The sequence below is a fragment of the Molothrus ater genome, chromosome 17, assembly GCF_012460135.2.
Source record: "Molothrus ater isolate BHLD 08-10-18 breed brown headed cowbird chromosome 17, BPBGC_Mater_1.1, whole genome shotgun sequence".
NCBI classification, from domain to species: Eukaryota; Metazoa; Chordata; class Aves; order Passeriformes; family Icteridae; genus Molothrus; species Molothrus ater.
Genome location: NC_050494.2, coordinates 2,168,346 through 2,180,893, shown reverse-complemented (window position 1 = coordinate 2,180,893; position 12,548 = coordinate 2,168,346). Strand labels below are relative to the sequence as shown.

At 52.7% G+C, this 12,548-nt stretch overlaps 1 protein-coding gene across 4 annotated transcripts in view; it reads left to right on the top strand.

Annotated features, from left to right (window-relative positions):
• The first annotated feature begins 957 nt into the window (after positions 1 to 957).
• RALY (RALY heterogeneous nuclear ribonucleoprotein) overlaps positions 958 to 12,548 on the top strand; it is a 147,937-nt gene continuing 136,346 nt past the window's right edge. For 2 of the 4 annotated variants that reach the window (XM_036395772.2, XM_054516635.1), the window contains exon 1: positions 1,724 to 1,817. The gene's annotated coding sequence lies outside the window, so the exon portion shown is untranslated. Of the gene's footprint in view, positions 1,096 to 1,723; positions 1,818 to 12,548 lie in introns of those variants that run through there. The other 2 variants (XM_054516634.1, XM_036395773.2) reach the window with 2 other exon arrangements.

The following is a 12,548-nucleotide window of genomic DNA, read 5'->3' as shown; positions in this document are numbered from 1 at the left end:
CAGCTCTGCCAAGGGAAAGCACATGGTGCAGGTGAAAAACTGGAGCTTAGAAGGGATTTCATGGAATAATGGAATGGGTTGGGCTGGAATAGACCTTAAAGGCCATCTCATTCCACCCCCTGCCATGGGCAGGGACACCTTCCACTGTCCCAGCTTGCTCCAAGCCCTGTCCAGCCTGGCCTTGGACACTTCCAGGGATGCAGGGGCAGCCACAGCTGCTCTGGGCACCTGTGCCAGGGCCTGCCCACCCTCAGAGGGGAGAATTTCTTCCTGATATCCAATCTAATCCCTGCCCTCTGTCCCTCTGTCAGCCATGAGCTGCCCAAGAAAAAATAAGCTGAAAAAGCCAGTTAATTGATCTCATTTGGGTTGGTAGGTACCAAGTTCTTGCCTCCAGCTCACAGCCAGAGACATCTTGATGCTGACAGGAGAGTTCACCTTACTGAGGGGTCTTTACCCAGCCTTCAGAGGTATCTTCTGAGCACCTCAACACTCCCACCAGTCCCATCAGCAACCAGCACTGTGTCGGGTAGTTTTGTGTAACTGATCACTTAAATACCACTATAATTCTGTTGGGATCAGTGGAGAAAACTTGTGGGGGATTTGCCTTGATTGATTTGTGCTGTTGCACTATTCCAGGCATGTACCAGGAATAAATTTCTTCACTGAAACGGTTGTCCAGCCCCGGTACAGCTGCCCAGGGGGGTTTAAAAGCTGGGAGGATGTGGCACTTGGGGACATAGGTTAGTGGTGAGCTTGGCAGGCTGGGATAATGGTTGGACTTGACGGCGATTGTGATTTATGCCTCTCTGATGGCTCGCTCCTGCTGCTGAGCTCCTGCCCTTCCTTGCACGCTGTTGAGAGCAGCTGCCTGAAATTATTTGCATTGATGTCACCCGAACCCCGCTGCCGTGAGCTGTGGAACCCGTGTGCCACCTCCAAGCGATGCTGTCCCTGCACAGCTCCGCGTGTGCCGGTCCCTCTAGCGCCGGGGCTCTCAGCCCGGCCTTCCCACGCCTTTAGACAGCGGCGAAATGCCGGACGTTCATTTCGGTCAGGAAACATCATTTTCCCAAGGGAACCGCTTTCTTCCCGGTGAGTGCCAGGAGCAGGCGGACACAGAACGGAGCAGCCGAGCTGAGCATCGCGCTGTTACCGAGAGCCTCTGGGGGAAGAGCGGCCGGGCCGGAGCTCCGCGCTGGACCCGCGGCTCCGCTGCGCGCTCGGTGGGGACGCCGCGGCTGCGAACTTCGGCTGAGGCTCCGGTGAACCGAGTGTAGGCAAAGAGCGAGCGGTGCCGCTGGGAGCGGCTGCTCCGCAGCTCCCGGGCCGCGCTGCGGGGCCGGGACCCCCGATACCGAGAGCCCGGAGCGCAGCCGAGCCCCGCCGGGGCCGCCCCGCTGCTCCCTCACGGGGACCCGCGCCCGGAGCAGCCCCGCGCGCCCGGCCCCGCCCGTGCCCGCCCCGCTCTGGACTCTTCCACCGCGCGGGCAGCGGAGCGGGAGGGAGCGGGCGGTGCGCGGCGAGCGGCGCTGCCCCGGGCCGAGCACCGGCGGCGCGGCCCTGCCCGGCACAGCCCCGTGAGGGCGGATCGGTACAGGCCGCGCCGCGGCAGCAGCGAGAGCGGGCGGTGGGCGGAGGGGTGGGCGCTCCGCGGCGCGTGGGTCCCCCCCGGCTTGGAGCCGTGGTACGGTCGGCGGGAAGGAGCCGCGGCGCGGGGCGGTGCGCGGCACTGAGCCGGCGGCTCCCGCGGGCGAGGCGGGACGGGCCGGGCCCTCCGTCCGCACGGCACCGACCTGCCCGGCACCGACTGCCCGGTGAGTGCTGCCGCCTCTTCCCCCGGCTGCTACGGGGAGCCGCTCTCGCCAGCCGGAGCGTGCGGTCCGTGCTGGTAGCGCAGGTTCCCCTTGCTAGTGGCACAGTGACTTAGTGCTGCTTTATTATTTTTTTTTTCCTTCTCAATCTTCACTTTGCCGATCGGTTTTCTTGCGTGTGGTTAGGTTTTTCCGCCGCTGATGCACGTTTTCCCCGTTTTACGGGATGGGGAAGTGCCGCGCCTGGAAGCGGCTGCCGGGTGGGTCCGACCCCGCCGGGGTGGCGATGGCTCCGGGGCTGAGCCCTGCGCGGGTCCCGGGCGCTTGGCAGGGATGTCCGCGGTGTCACCGCACGGTCGCGGGGTACTTTGTGCCTCCTGCAGACCGGAGATGCTCGGCCGCTCTGCCAGCGGGGCCTCGGGAGGCCGGGAGCGGCTTCGTAGCGAGAAAACAGGCGGAATATCGAGCCCGAGCGGCGCTGAGCCGCGCCGCTCCCCGCGGGTCCGAGCGGAGCCCTGCAGGCTCCAGCGCGCGGTGCCGGCACTGCCGGAGCTCCTCTGTCGCGATTATGTTGGGGCTGCTGGTGTCTGTCGGGAGTTGTATTTAGGAACAGGCTCCTCAGGGAAGTGGTGGAGTCACCATCCTTGGGAATGTTAAAAATGAGCAGATGTGACACGGCCGTACGGTTTTAGTTGGCACGGGGGGACTCGGTCAGAGGTTGGAACCTGATGATTTTTGAGGTCTTTTTCAGCCTTAATGACTCTGTTGATTTGAGGTGATGTATGAAACTCTGGCTCTTGCTCCAGAGCAGCTTTGGTGAGTGTGAAACAGTCAGATCTGGCCGTGCTTTGGCAGGGTGTCCGGCGGCTGATTCCCTTTGCACAGCAGAGACACAAACTGCCGGGATGGACAGCGGGGTGGATGTGCACCTTTATTTTCTGACTTGCTCCTGAAGAGTAAGAGCCCACCTGCTGGAACAGCCCATCGCAGTTGTACTGCAGTGTTTCAACACAGAATCTCAGAATTATTTAGGTTGGAAAAGCCCGCTAAGATCGAGTCCAGCACTGCCAAGCCCACCACTAAACCATGTCCCCAAGTGCCACTTCTACACCTCTCTTAAATGCCTCCAGGGATGGTGATTCCACCACTTCTGAGTGTATTTCTCCCATGGTTTTGGCATGGGAAAGGGCTGGGAACCAGCCCGTGCTGTGTGCCTCGGGGGCCTGCCCTCAGCGCAGAGGCTGCTCAGGCTCTTGAGGAGACTGAACTCAGCGGCATCACGGCTGGCTTGGGCCGACTTTCAGGGCCAGAAGAAAAGACCCTTTTATTTCCTATTGAGGAGCCTGCTGTCCTTCCCCCAGCAGTAAATCCGTGTGGTGGGCGCAGGCCGGGCAGGGAGGGACGGCGGTGGCAGCGCAGGTCGGACCCTGCTGCCGCCCTCCCCGAGCTGGCAGGGCCAGCACCAGCCCTTGGCATTGGCCCTGGACCTCAGCGCCCTGGCTGAACCTGTTTTCCTTGGCTGTGTCATCAGGCCAGCAGGGCTGGGCTGTGTCCCAGCGCCTCCGGACTGTCCCTGCTGCGGGAGGAGGGCTGAGCTCTCCCACAGTGCCTCTGCTCTGGGGCTCCCTTCGGCAGTCAAAGGGGGGGGGCGCTTTCCCTTTGCCCGGTCCTTTATTCTGCTGTTTGTTGGGATTTGGGCTCTTTGCATTGTTCTAAAGGACAGGGAGGGAGCCTGGCTTCCAAGTCAGCTCTGGGATGCTCATTTTGCCCTGTTCTTTATTCTGCTGTTTTTTGGGATTTGGGCTCTTTGCATTGTTCTAAAGGACAGGGAAGGAGCCTGGCTTCCAAGTCAGCTCTGGGATGCTCATTTTGCCCTGTATTCTGCTGTTTTTTTGGGATTTGTGCTCTTTGCACTGTTGTAAAGGACAGGGAAGGAGCCTGGCTTCCAAGTCAGCTCTGGGATGCTCATTTTGCCCTGTATTCTGCTGTTTTTTGGGATTTGTGCTCTTTGCACTGTTCCAAAGGACAGGGAGGGAGCCTGGCTTCCAGGTCAGCTCTGGGATGCTCATTTTGCCCTGTATTCTGCTGTTTTTTGGGATTTGTGCTCTTTGCACTGCTCCAAAGGACAGGGAGGGAGCCTGGCTTCCAGGTGAGCTCTGGGATGCAGGGGTGGGAGCTGAGGAGCAGTGCCAGGAACAGAACCTCAGATGTGTGACCCTGGAGCATCTTCCTGGGCTGCCTGCTCTGGCTGACAGCTTGTCACAAGGTTTATTGCTGCCGTTCCTGGAAGGCTTTCTGTGGTTTTGGCCGCGTGTGAAAGCTTCCTTCGAGAGGGGAGGGTGTTCAGACACTCCTCCAGCTCTCTGAGCAGGGGAAGATTGCTGCTGTTTCACTTCTGTCAGGCTGATGTTGGAGATGGATTTCAGGAGAACGGCAAAGCAGAAAGAGGTGTGTCTCTTAAGAACCACTTTCTTTAGAAATGGCTGATAATAGACAGTGAGTTTGGGGAGGATGTTTTATTTAGGGATTGAAAAGAGAGGATTAAAAGCTCTTGACAGAGAACAGTTTATGTGGAGTAAGTGATGGGACTTGATCATTCAGAAAAAGACTCTAACGTGTTCCCATCACCAAGACAGCTTACAGCTCTCTGTGTCCCAAATCATTCAGTAAAAGCAACAAAACTCCTTTTGATTTAAGTTCTTCACTGGTGGCTGCATAAGGAGTTTTCAGACCTAGCAATAAATTTGTATCTGCTCAAAGAAAACAGCCTATGGGTTTAAAAATCTGTGATATGCTAAAGGTACTGTGGATTTATCCAAGGTGTTAATTGTGGGCATTGGAAGTAGCTGTGTCTGCCTCAGAAAATTGCAGCTCTTCCTTCCTTGCCCCCTCCCATTAAGTTTTTGGCACAGGGCTGTGCTCCTGGATTTGCAGAAGCAGAGTCACTGCTCTTAAAATTACTGAAATAAAAAAGGTTTATGCAGGGGAGAAGAAACAAGAATCAAATTTTAGGCTCAAATTGTGATTCCAAAACAAGTTGCTCATTCTTCTCACAGCTTGAGGTTTGTGATGGAAAGGTTGAAAATATCCAGCAAGAAAAACAGGCTGGGGAAAAAAAAATCTGGAATAAACTGAACAGAGTGAAATTCAGAATAAACTGTCATCAGAGAGTGTTTATAAACCTGCTGGAGAAAAGGAAGGGAGCAACCATTCAGATCAATAACAAGTTCTTTTTTCATAACTGTAGAGCTTTAATCATATAGTTTAAAAAATAATCCTAAATGTGTGCATTTTATACCTGTGCTGGTAGCTGGGGCTAAATCTGCAGAGTTCATGCTGATCTGGGTAATCTGAATCAAGCTGAATAGTAAAGAGGCTCTTAGGAGGATCTGAAACCCAGGAGGCATTTTTCAAACCTGAGTTATGTCACTTTTTTTAGAGGTGCCTCAGGCAATTGCATTTTAAGAAGACAAAGCTTTTGTTTTCAAGCTGGCCTAGAAAAATGCCAAGGATGAATCCAAAGTAAAGGCTTTCAGAAGTTGTCATTTGTGATTAAGTTGATTTTGCTGCTGTGCACAGAAGGCTGCTGCCTTCCCTGGCGTGCCCAGAGCTGGGGCTATTTTTATGTTTACCACCAGTCCTGGTGTACCTGTTTAATTCCAGTGAGTAATAGTGCCTGGAGGGTCTCACCTGAAAGTGTGCGTTTAATGAGAGGGTCAGGTGTCTGCCAGCTCCATCTCCAACAGAAAATTAACTGTAGGTGCAATATAAAAGGCAGAATTGAGGTGATACCGGGCAGGGATTGACTTAGATGGGTATTCTGCAGAATTAACATCTGTCTGTGTCTAGTTTAGTATTTGAGATGCTGGAAATACCAAAGCCAAGGCTCTTTCCTTTCCCAGAGGCCAGTCTGCACGTACACAGTGAATCCAAAGCTTTTCTTGGGGCTTTTGCAGCCTGAAACAATCAGAAGGAGCAGCCTGGTGTTGCCAGGCTGTGGGCAAACAGAGGAGCTGCTCCTGCAGAGCCCGAGCTGGGGGAATATTGTGCAGGATGTAACAGATGATGCTGGAGCATGGATGTGGAAGAGTCTGCTGCCTGCAATCTGGAGTGCTGTGAGCTCCCAGCGAGATGCTCCTCGTTAGAGAAAGGTGAAATCCTGGGAGTGTTGTAATGACTGCTTGTCCTTAAATGAAATGAGAGTAGGTTTTGTCTGAGAATGTGCCTGCAAGCAGCTCTGGCTGCAGGAGCAGTGCCAGGGCTGTCTCACCTGGGCAGGAGGTGTCCCTGGAGCCCCTCTGTCCCTGGGAGCCCCAGATTGCTCAGCCCTGGCTCTGGATCCCAGGGAAGGGCTATAAGGGCAGCCTGAGTCATCCTTTTGGCTCTTGTGTAACACCCAAACAATGCTGCTTGTCCTGCTGGCCCAGGGCTGGCCAGCACCAAGGGATGTGGCCCTGGATGGAGCCTGTCCAGGGGCACCTCTGAGCTGCAGCTCCTGCAGCAGCTGCCTCCTGCAGTTCTCACCCTGCCACCTCAGAATCCCAATATTTGATTATTTCTTTAAAGCAAGCCTTGAGTATGTATTGCAAATGTGTAGAGCAAGTGGTGCTGGTGATCTGAGGCAAGACTTGGCTTTTGCAGGGAAGGTCCCCAGTTGATTTTAGGGCTTCTGGGCTTTTCCTTCCCCTCTGGTGCCCGAGCTGCCCTGCAGGATGCTGAGCTCTGTTCCAGGAGCATCCCTGCACCTGCAGCAGGGTATTTTCTTTACTAATCAGCCACAGACTTTGCCAGTGATGTTGCACAACTGTCTGGTTTTTTGGTTTTTTTTTTTTGTGGTTTTTTTTTTTTTTTTTGCTCCTAAAGATCTGGTTTAAAATAGAAAAAACACAATGCCAGGTTGCTAGGGTTTATTTCTACCAAGAGTTAGGTAAATAGATGGGCACCTCTGGGCTGTCTGTGTGAATTCAGTGACTCCCTGGTGGTATCTGCAGCATCACCTCCATGTGGAGATGGTACCAAACAAAAGGAGCTGAGAAGTGCCAGGGCTTTATCTGATGATGCTTTTGCAAGCAGCTTACATTTCAACAAATACAGCCACGGCTGGGAATGAATGTGAACTCATTTCCAGCTTGCTACTGCAGGCAGAATAAGAATGGCCAGGTTAAAGTGTGAGCAGGAGGAATAACTGAGGCTGTGCAGCTCCATTCCTGCTGTGTCCTACCTCCCCCAGAGCGACAGCATCCTTCCCCTGGGGCTCTGCCTGCTGGCACTTCAACCGGAGACAATTTCTGCAAGAGGAAGTGTTGAAGAAAAGGTGGCAATGTGGAACCACTGGTGTTCATTTTAATGTGTGAATTCTTGAGTTCAGGATGGGCTGGCAAAGGTCACAGTGGACAGAGGATGTGGTTACAGGTCCCCCCCCCCCCCCCCCCTCCACCAAAGCTCTTGATGTCTTTATTAGTCTAAATCTTATGCTGCCCTTCTGTCTTTGGCAAACTTTCTTTTGGAAAACTGTTTTGGGAGCATTAGTGAGAGGCGTTCCTTTGGAAGGGAAGGTGGAGCCCTGGCTGTGTCAGTGCCCTCAGTGCCATGGCTGCCTTTCACCTGCCCTCCAGTGACATCCTCCACTTGCCAGGGCTTCAGGGTGACTCTTCTGGCCCAGCCTGTGGCCCCTGTGTAGAAAACTGCAGGTGGCTGGTACTCAAACATAATTCTTTTTTTTCAAACCTAGCAAAAATCTCAGTGTTTGCTGTGGGACAGACCTTGCAGAGCTGGTGGTGCTGCCTGGCCTGAGCTGTGTTCCTGCTGAGGGGCAGCCCTGGAGGGGTTTGGTGGCTCAGCAGCTCCTGGTTCCCATCCCTGGGGCTGTGTCTGCTGTAAAACAGGGATTTTTGTTGGTGCTGCAACAATCTGCAGTGCTTGGAGCTCTTACAGCTCCTGAAGCTCCTTCTGGAGTTGGTAAAAGCTGTAAGCACTGCAGAAATCCTCTTGAGCTCTTCTAGTAATTTAAACTTACTGGTTTTGTTTATAATTTTTTAACTTCTGCTCCAAAGAGGGCAGCTCTTATGTTCACACATTTCAACAGGCCAATAAAACCTCACCTGCCTCTGTGCTGGCTCTGAGAGAATCCCAGCATGGTTTGGCTTGAAAGGGACCTTAAAGCCCATCCAGGAAGGGAAGGCAGGGACAGCTTCCACCATCCCAAGCTGCTCCAAGCTCCATCCAGCCTGGCTTTGGACACTTCCAGGGATGCAGGGGCAGCCACAGCTCTGGGCACCCTGTGCCACAGCTTCAGCCCCCTCACAGGGAACAATTCCTTCCCAAAATCCCATCTAACCCTGCCCTCTGGCAGTGGAAGTAATTCCCTGTGTCCTATTCCTCAAAGGGAAGCCAAGGATCTGGCTCTGAAATTTCAGTTTAAGGTGAAAAATCCTCGGTGCAGCTCAGACCCTGCAGCCAGTGTCCATCCTGCCCCTCTGGTGGCACCCTCAGGGCACAGGTGGGGCTGAGGAGAAAACACCCCCTGGGAATTTCCCCTGGCAGGAAAGCTGTGCAGGTAGTTCTGCACATCCCAGGTGGGGTTTGGGAGCTTTCCTGTTCATCAGGAGATGTTTTCCAGTGCTTTCCCTGCAGCTGGGCTCCCCAGCCATTTGCCTGCAGCATAAACAGCATTTCCAGGAGGCCATGGGAATAGTGCCGAGCTTGCTGATGCCTCCTGTGAGCACAGCCACACCTCGTGGCAGGAGACAGGCAGGGAGGGCTTAGATGATTTAATTAAACTTGTTGTGAGGAAGAAATTAAATTTGGTCTCTTGCCCTGCTCGTATTACGAGGGGGAGAGCGCAGCCTCTCTGAACTGAGCCATTCTTGCCTTCTGTTTGCCTTGGAAAAAAAGCAATTTCTCTGTCAGCTTTTAGCCTGGCTCCTGGGCCCCAATTGCTTGTTTATCTTCAGCAGCTCCCCAAATGGCTTTGAAGATGGCCTTAAACATTGATAATCTCTTACAGTCCTTCATCTTTGTTCTGCCAGCAGACATTAGGAAAGATTTTTAAATTACCTTTTCCCCCCAAATGAACGGGCTGTGTGCATGGGCTGGGAGAATTAAAGCTCTTTCAGCCAAAGTATAAATCAGCTGCTCCCATGTTTTTTGCCCAGTTCTCCTGGATTCATCTTCCAGCCCAGTCTGCAAAGCAGCAGGGATTCCAGGGAAGATAAAAGCCAAAGTGCAACCTAATTTCGAGGCAGTGTTCTGCTTTGGGAGCAGGATCCTGTTTCAAAATATCTTTTTCTCCCCTTATTTCAGCACTGGGATCTTTCTCCTTGCTGCTCCCTAGGGGAGGGCTGGGGGGCTCCATGGGGTGATGCTGTCAGACAATGGGGTGCAGAGCTGAGGTGATGCCTGACACTGGCAGCTGCTGGCAGGGAAGTTTGGAAAAGCAACTTTTGGATCTCTTCCTTTGCCATTTGAGCACTGAGATCTGGGGAAAAAAAAAAAAAAAGTACTGGCTAACAGCAGAACATTTATTCTGTGTCAAACAGGCAGCAGACAGCAGAGGTGGTTAATTCAGCATGGAAAAGCCCAGAGCTACAGCTGAACAGGCAGGAAGGTTTAATCAATCATTTGGAGCAGGTTTCTGGTGCTCCTTTATGCAGGCACAGTTTTTTGTGGTGTTGTTAACATTTAATTGGTAGCAGGTCACAGCAGCCTCCCTCCCAGGCAGAGCTGGAAGGGAGCAGGTTATTTACATGCACAATCCCCCTAATTCTTGGTGAATGTCCCAAAATCCTGGTGAGAGGAGGTCCTGGAGGGCTTGGGCTGAGGAGCTGGGCTCAGTGAAGGGGGTGCAGCAGCCTGAGCTGTGTGTGGGTTTGTGATCCAGGCTGGTTTCTGCATTTATTGCTTTTATCATCATTTATCATATCACAGAGTCACAGACTGGTTTGGGTTGGAAGGGACCTTAAGGGTCATCTCATTCCAGTCTCCTCCTGCAGTTCAATTTGCAGATTCCATATCCCCATCCCCTTCTGTGTGCTGATGCTCTCTGCCTTTTCAAGCCCTCGTTTGCAAGAGGGGGGGAAAGCAGTGTGACCTCAGAGTCAATAGATTTTATATGTAGCATAAACATCTACATTTTGTACTTTGTTGTGAGGCATTGGTGCAGGGGATTCTGGCTCAGTGAGTCAGAGGCTTTTACCCACTCAGTGATGTGAGTAATTTATGGCTTGCCCCAAGTCTGCACAGCTGGGCTGCCAAACTACAGCGTGTTGGGGAGTAAATATTGCATGTTTACACAAAGCCTTTTCTCTCCAAGTCCCCAAAAAGAGGATGAGCCACTTTAACAGGCTGCTCAGGCTGGGTAGGTGCCATATCCCAGGGCAAAATGGAGTTGGGCAAAGCAGCCCAGCAATCTTATAATTACAGTGAATTTTAAATTCTTTCCTGGGTTGTAACAGGAGGGGAGCATTCCTGAGCATCTCCACAACCTGCAGTAATGTGACAGTGATGTGAGAGAGAAAGCTTTGTGCAGTGATGGCAAACAGCCTTTAGATCCACTGAGTTTTTGTTTAAATAAAGTCGGTTTTGGAAGTAGGTGCCCTCAGCCCATGCTGGAATTGTTTTCCCTGTTAGTACCAAACAGGCTGATGCTGCTGAGGTGCAGGGAGCCAGACTTGTGCTGCCAGTGACTGCTTTATAAATTTCCAGGTTAAATCAGGCAATAAGTTTGGATTTTATTACTTTTTTTCCTTACCCTGAAGCTTGTCAACTTATTTTACTCTGAGTCTCACAGTCCTGAGCAAGAGGAATCTCCAGCAAATAGACCAGCTGATAAAATTGATGCAAACCAATTAATTAATTTTATTAGAATTTTGAAATACTCTGAGCTGGAAGGGACCACCAAGGATTGAGTCCAACTCCTGGACACTCCAGTTATCCCACCCTGTGCCTGAGAGCATTGTCCAAGTATCCCTTGAGCTCTGGCAGGCTTGGTGCTGTCACTTCCCTCAATTCTGGTTCATCCCTTGAATTTTGCTTGCTCAAAATTATCTAGTGAGAATAGACAACCAGGAGGTATTGATAAGGATTCCCACCCTCTAGATTTGCTTTTTACTCCCACCCCCCCCCAAAAAAATGTAACCAAATCTGAGCAATCTGTAGGACTTAGTAGCCAGTGCTGCCATTTGCCCTTGCAGCAGGGTGGTAAATGAAGCTCTGGCCCTGATGCTCTAAATATAAAGCAGGTAGGAGGGCATGTGACATGGGCTGACCTTGGGCAGCAGCAGCAGAGCTGGGAGCACAGCCAGGGCCAGCTCCCAGCTCCTCTCTGGGACCTTCCTGTGCTGCTCTGGCCACCCCCAGACCCTGCAGGTCCCTGCCCAGCCCCAGCCAGGGGCAGCTGCCCGAGCCCGGGTTGGTGCTCCCGGCATTGCCGCCCCAGGCCCGGGGCTCTGCCCTGGCACAGCTGATCTGCCCGGGGCTCTGCCCTGGCACAGCTGATTTTCTCAGAGGGGCTGGACTCTGGGGAATGCCTGGCATGTGGGATTTCACTCATAGCTGCAGTTTTTGCCAGGCTTGGTGTTGGGTTGAGGAGCTGGCCCTGCTCTGAGCAGCCTCCTTGGCCAGTCTGCCCTCAGCACCTGTTTCCTATTGCTGCATCAACTGATTTTCTTACCTTTTTTGTCTCAGGGTTACACTCTGGGAGGTAACAGACACCTGAAGTTACAGAATCACTGAGGTTGGAAAAGACCTCTAAGACCATGGAGTGTAACTGTTAACCCAGCACCGTGTTTGCCATTAACCCATGTCCCCAGGTGCCACATCCCCCTGGTTTTGGAACACTTCCAGTGACTGAGCCACTGCCCCAGTGCCTGACCACTCTTTAGCAAAGATATTTTCCCTGATATCCAGTCTAAACTTCCCCTGGCACAGCTTCAGGCAGTTTCCTCCTCTTGCTTGTTCCCTGAGAGAAGAGCCCGACCCCAACCTCTCCTAAGGGACTTGTACTTTGCCAGGTCACCTGCAGGAGTGTGCAGCTCATCTCTGGTGAAGGGGTTTTGCAGCAGTGCTGTGGCTGTGCCCTGATTCAGCAGCCCCAGGGCTCTGTCCCTGTGCTGGTGCCATTCATGATCTGTGAGGATCCCTGGGGGATGATGTCAATCCTTCACACTCCTGCCCAAGGTTACAGGGCTGCCAGTCCTGGGAGCAAAAGCTGTGTCCCAGTATTGGAAATCATAGAATCCTGCAATGATTTGGGTTGGAGGGACCCTAATCATCATTAGTTCATCCCTTTTCAACCCCTGCCATGGACAGGGACACCTTCCACTATCTCAGCTTGCTCCAATCCCCGTCCAGCCTGGCCTTGAACACTTTCAGGGATGGGCAATCCTGTGAAATGTATTTAAACCAAAAAAGATGGACGTGCTGCTCCCGAGTTCCCACCTGAATCCTGGTGCAGCACTCCTGTGCACAGCTGCCTTTTGTTCCTGCACGTTCCCAGGCAAAGCAGGTGGTGGTGAATTTTTTTTCTGCATTAAAAAAAATCTGTGGCGTGCTGTGTGAGGCTACTCACATCTGTGCACTCTATGTAGGTCAGATGTGGAGTTGCTTCTTTACGAAGACTCAACTTGACAGCGTTTCCTCGCTGCAGCCAGCCAGGGAGGATCACAAAATTCACCAAATTCACATGCTGCCTCCATGAGAAACGTCCTCAGGGAAGCCCCCCAGGGGCTGGGTGTG